Source organism: Spermophilus citellus (genome assembly GCF_964194105.1).
Source record: "Spermophilus citellus genome assembly, chromosome: 10".
NCBI classification, from domain to species: domain Eukaryota; kingdom Metazoa; phylum Chordata; class Mammalia; order Rodentia; family Sciuridae; genus Spermophilus; species Spermophilus citellus.
The window spans coordinates 2,236,363-2,242,506 of record NC_138197.1 but is presented as its reverse complement, the minus strand read 5'-3'; the positions used below and the strand labels follow the sequence as shown (position 1 = coordinate 2,242,506).

The following is a 6,144-nucleotide window of genomic DNA, read 5'->3' as shown; positions in this document are numbered from 1 at the left end:
TTTAAATAGGGTGACTTTATTTCCACTTTTTTTACAGTCCCTAGTATTGCATATAATAAGAATTCTTATCTCTAAAAACACAAAAATATTTCAAGAAAGTATGTTATAAATAGTACATATAAGCAATAGTTTGGCAGAATTTTAAACTCTAGTAGTTCATACTCCACCCAAAAACCCAAATTTTAAAATTCAAAAATAACCATTAGCTTTATTTAACATATGTTTTACCTTAACATTTAAAATATCATGCTCTAGTTAAATATATCACCAACAATACTGTATACAAATAAAATATTACACAAAATATATTTAAGAAAATGTTTTGGTCTTTGATCTGAACAATAAATAAAAACACAGGCACTTCTACACTGATAAAGGGAAGTAATTGCTACTCAGAATAATAATTTTGCATAAGCAACATGTGAAAATATGGCAAGAATAGAATCCTGGAGTTTCAAACTGACAGACCAGGCAAGAAAAAGCCTACAACTTAAAACCTTTCACTTCCAAGTTCAAAAGTCACTATGCTTTCCTGATCCACAGTGAAAATTCATAAACCCATATGGTTGTCACGGGCAATCCAATTTCCAGTTTGCCATTATGAAACCATAACCATTATATTCAACAATACTAAAATCAGATCATTATTATGATCCCACCTAGAAAACCAAACACAAGAGAAATTAAACTCACTCTCTCCTATGACCATGAGACCACAAGAAGATAAACTGAATATGTCACATATGATTCTCATTTTGCAAAATTAACTGATTAAATTAACACAGGAAAATACTGTGGGGTGGCAGAAAATTTTGACTGAAGTACATTTTCTAGATAATTTTAAAAATTCACCCAAATTTCATGAAAATAAATATAATTCCATTTCACAAAACCACTGAGTCATGAATAATAAAGTTGTGGTAGCCATTAGGTTCCTAAACACCCAAATTATGGATAAATCCATCATGATAATGGAAGTAGGAATAAATATAGCAGAACAATTAAAAATAACTTACAATAATCACATTCTAGGAACTTACGATTTCAGATGAGAAGGGAGGATAAATTTAAATAATGACCACTATCCAGTAGGAAAGTTGAGAACCAATCATCCTGCCATATTTTCCATTAAAATTATCATCATCTGCTTTCCCTAGTCACAAAAGTGCCAAACTAAAGCATTTGGAGTGCCTCATATGTACACTACCTTTAAAGGTAATTCTGATGGTTTAACACAGAAATTACCCTAATGTGAGAAAACAACATGGGAACTATGGAAGATATGTCTTTCTATATAAAATTTAGCCTGTATATATTTTAGCACTTTAAATGAGCACTTTGCAACTGAGACCAAATATCAATTATCTCTTGAGGTTTTCTACTATGTACTATCATCAGATCTACATAAGAGCAGATGTTATTCTTGTTTTTCTCCTCAATATAAAATGTCCTGAAGCCTTTGTGTTTCTCTGGAACGAGGTCAAGTTTCTGAAGGCACATTCCAGTATAAACATCATCAATGGGGTAGAGATGGACCTGGTCAGTTATGTTGTACAGCCTCAGGGCCAGGTGGCCAGAATAGAGGAATCCCCTTCCCCCTGCATAAGGAGGGCAGACCCCAGAGAAAACCACCTCTGGGATGTAGTACTTCAGGTTCTTGTTTCGATGAGGGCCAGCATTGTGGATCACATCACCTATAAACAAATCTTTGGCTTTGTGCTTGGGAAAGCTATTCAAGTAATTCAGAATGTGATGAGTGTTCACAAAAACATCATCGTCATCACCCTTAAAGACAAACTCAGTGTCTGGGCAGGAAGTGCTCACCCACCTGAGAAATAGCACTTCCTTTAGAGACAGGTTGAAAAAAGTGTCTCTATAGTTCCACATAAGAATGTCTTGGTGCTTCTCACTCTGAAATTTCAGCATGTCAGAAATTTGTCCTCTGGGGGAGTCTGGCCCAGCAAGAAGACTTGCACCACTGTCTGGTTCCCCTGGTTGGTTTCTTTGCCGCAGGACTCCAGAATTGCTCTCCTTCTGGTGAAATGTGGAGTGAGGGACTTAATTGCCAGCAATAAGAAGGGCTTCTTTGCACATTTATTCGGTTGATCTATAACCAGTGAATAATTTCGACATCTCAAGTACAGGAGAAAGTCTTTAAATCTGTCTGGCAAATTATTAAAATGTGTCACGACTGACATGACCCTCAGGTCAGGTTCACAATAATTCAGATGACTTATATTTGACGACCCATATACATCCCCTGTCTGGTTGGCCAACATGCTCAAAATGGGAATTGTACTGCTTGTTCAGCTTTTCTTGTTCTCTGTTCCAGTACACCTGGGGAGGTAAGCTATATATCTTCCAGAACTTTTCTTTGGGTATTATTACTTCGCCCTTTCCATTTTTTTCTTGACTGCTGCTTTTGGAGACTTCCACAATCAAATAAATGAAGGTATTTGCCATCATCAGGATACCCAACAACTTTATTCTTCGACATCCAACGCTCATTTCTTATATCTGAGGTTGCTGGCTTTCCTCTGGGGTTTTTTCCAACAGCTCAGTGGTCCACTCTGGCACAGGCCCAGGTGAGGGAATTGCTGTCCACTTTTCCCAAATTCTAGCTCTATTATGGCAACAGGGGTGTGTATTTGAGATGAGTGACTTGACTGAGACTTGGCATCAACTCTCCAGCTCAGGCCCCGAAGTCCATTGTCCCAATGGCTCTGGTTCATGAGGCTCTCTTGAATCTTTGTTTTGTTGCTCTTCCAGAATTTGGAAATAACAGCAGCCTGGTAAGATGTTATTCCACCTTGGTTTTTGGTTTGAGCAGTCAATAATGCCTCCAGCTGGTTGAAATCCATATCTGCAGATGCAATCAACTTAAGAATCCCCCTCAACTTTGCCAAAAAGGGATGGAATTCCCCAGCTGACACCTCCAGATGCAGCTGGCTCTTTAACAGCTCCTCCATGATGTCCCGGTGCTCCATGGAAAGCATCCTGGGCCAGGCCACTCAGCAGCTGGCTCAGAGATTTGCATCCCTCAAGCTGGCCCGCCATGGTCTGTCTGCTTTACTTTTTATTCTCATCCCTTCTCCCTTCCTTTCATACCCCTTTGTCTAATCCAATCAATCACTTTACTTCCTCTCTCTACCCTCCCTTTTTATGGATTAGCTTCCACATATCAGAGAGAACATTCAGCCTTTGGTTTTGGGGGACTGGCTCATTAATATGATATTCTCCAGTTCCACCCAATTTCAAGCAAATGCCATAAACTTATTTCTAATATTCCATTAGTTATATATGCCACATTTTCTTTATCCATTCATCTATTGAAGAACACCCAGGTTGGTTCCATAGCTTAGCTACTCTGAATTGAGCCATGATAAACTTTGATGTGGCTGCATCACTGTAGTATGCTGATTTTAAGTCCTTTGGGTATAAAATGAAGAGTGGTATAAGTGGGTCAAATGGTGTTTCAATTCCAAGGTTTCTGAGGACTTTCTATATTGCTTTCCATAATGTTTGCATCAATTTCCAGTTCCACTAGCAATGTATGAGTGAATAATTTTCCCCACATCCTCACCAGCATTTATTGGTACTTGTATTCTTGACAATTGCCATTCTGACTGGAGTGAGGTAGAATCTCAGTGTAGTTTTAATTTGCATTTCTCTAATTGCTAGAAATGTTGAACACTTTTTGTATATTTGTTGACTATTCATAGTTGTTTCTCTGTGAATTGCCTCTTTAGTTCCTTTGCCAATTTATAGACTGAGTTATTTGTTCTTTTGGTGTGTTTTGAGTTCTTTGTTTAGTCTAAAGATTAATGTTCTATCTGAGGTGCAGATGGCAAAAATTTTCACCCATTTTGTCTGGTCTCTATTCATATTCTTGATTGTTTTTTTTTACTGTGAAAAGCTTTTTGTTTGATACAATCCAATTTCTTGTTATTAATTTTACTTCTTGTAATTTAGGAGTTTTATTGAGGAAGTCAGTTCCTAAAGATGACATAATGGAGATTGGGGCCTACTTTTTCTTGTAGTAGGGACAGCATCTCTGGACTAATGCCTAGATCCTTGATCCACTTTGAGTTGAGTTTTGTGCAGAGTGAGATAGGGGTTTAATTTATTTTGCGACATATGGATTTATAGTTTTCCCAGCACCATTCGTTGAAGAGGCTTTCTTTCCTCAAATGCATGTTCATGGCACATTTGTCTAGTATGAGATAACTGTATTTATTTGGGTATGTCTTTGTTTGTTCTATACTGTTCTGTTGGCCTTTATGTTTTTTTCTGATGATAATACCATGCTGTTTTTGTTACTATAGCTCTGGAGTATAATTTAGGGTCTGGTATAGTCTTGCCTCCTGCATTAATTGCAATCTGTATACGGGGTAAAAATGGGAGTTCATAACCCACTTGAATCAAAGTGTGAAATATGATATATCAAGAACTATGTAATGTTTTGAACAACCAATAAAAAAAATTATATAAAAAAAATTTTCTCACTAAAAATTGTCTTAGCTATTCTGGGTCTCTTATTTTTCCAAATGAATTTCATAACTTCTCTTTCTATCTCTAAGAAAAATATCATTGAAATTTAATGGGGATTGCATTAAATCTGTATAGTGCTTTTGACATTATTAATTCTGTCTATCCAAGAACATGGGGAATCTTTCCATCTTTGTAGGTATTCAATTTTTTTCTTAAATGTTCTATAATTATCATTGGAGAGATCCTTCACCTCTTTGTTAAATTGATTCCCAACTATTTCATTTTTTGAGGCTATTGTGAATGGAATAATTTAAGTATATTGATGTGATGAATTACATTTATAGATTGCCATATGTTGAACCAGCATCTCTGGAATAAACCACACTTGTTCATGGGCATTATCTTTTAATATGTTTTTATATGTAATTTACCTGTATTTTATTAAGATTTTTGCATCTATGTTCATCAGGGATTTTTAGTCTGAACTTTTCTTTCCTTGATGTATCTTTGCCTAGTTTTGGTATTAGGGTGATACTAGCTTCATAGAATGAGTTTGGAAGGTTTCCTTTTTTTTCTATTTTATGAAATAATTTGAAGAAGTTTAGAGTAAGTTATTTTTTGAAGGCCTGGTAGTACTTGGCTGAAATTCATCTTGTCCTGGGCTTTCTTTTGTTGATTGGCTTTTGATTATGTCTTTAACTTCATTTCTGGAAATTGATCAATCTAAATTTTCTATATCCTCGTTATTGAATTTGAGTAGGTCTCAAGAAATTTGTCAATTTCTTCATGGTTTTCTATTTTATTGGAGTATAGATTTTCAAAATAGTTTCTGATAATTGCCCATATTTCAGTAGTATCCTTGGTGATATTTCCTTTTACATCATGAATTTTAGGGACTTGAGTTCTCTTTTTCTTCATTAGGTTGGTTAAGGACTTTTTTTTTATTGTATTTATTCTTTCAAAGAGTTTCCATTTTGTATATTTAATGTTTTTTGTTTGTTTGTTTCAATTCAATTGATTATTTCCTGTCTTCTACTGCTTTTAGTGTTGATTTGTTTTTCATTTTCTAGAGCTTTGAAATATAATTTTAAGTTATTTATTTGGTGACTTTCCATTCTTTTTTAAAAATGCACTCATTCTTAACTTATGATGCATGTTTTTAGCATATGTTCAAATAGTTGTGTCTTCAGGTCTTTCCATCAAAGATTATAAAATTCTTAATGAGCATTGTGGCAAGATTTATTGCATAGTTCTCATGAGAATATCCCACTAGTTGTGTGATTATTGTATTTCCAATTAATTTGCATATTCTATGAAAATTATTGGTAACAATTTATTACAGTCTCTGTGTTGTTATCTCAAGGAGTCTTTGCAGACTGGTTTTTGCTTAATCCTTTACTATTTATCTGTATTTGTCCTTATTGCTCTTCATGGGTCAGTTGTCACTTTGGGCAACATTACTGATTTCCTTTCTCCTTTTTCTTTAGAATCAGTCAACTATTTTATTGTTATTGACTGTTTTATTACCAAATTGTCTTAATTTATATATATATATTTATATATATATTTATATATATTTACATATATATATTTATATATATTTACATATATATATTTATATATATATATTTATATATACATATTTTTTCTTAA

At 34.5% G+C, this 6,144-nt stretch overlaps 1 pseudogene across 1 annotated transcript; it reads right to left on the bottom strand.

The window, feature by feature from the left end:
- Positions 1 to 1,317: 1,317 nt before the first annotated feature.
- On the bottom strand, positions 1,318 to 2,508 carry LOC308658610 (N-acetyllactosaminide beta-1,3-N-acetylglucosaminyltransferase 2-like; annotated as a pseudogene). Its single transcript has one exon. The product of its transcript is annotated as an N-acetyllactosaminide beta-1,3-N-acetylglucosaminyltransferase 2-like (transcript).
- Positions 2,509 to 6,144: the final 3,636 nt, after the last annotated feature.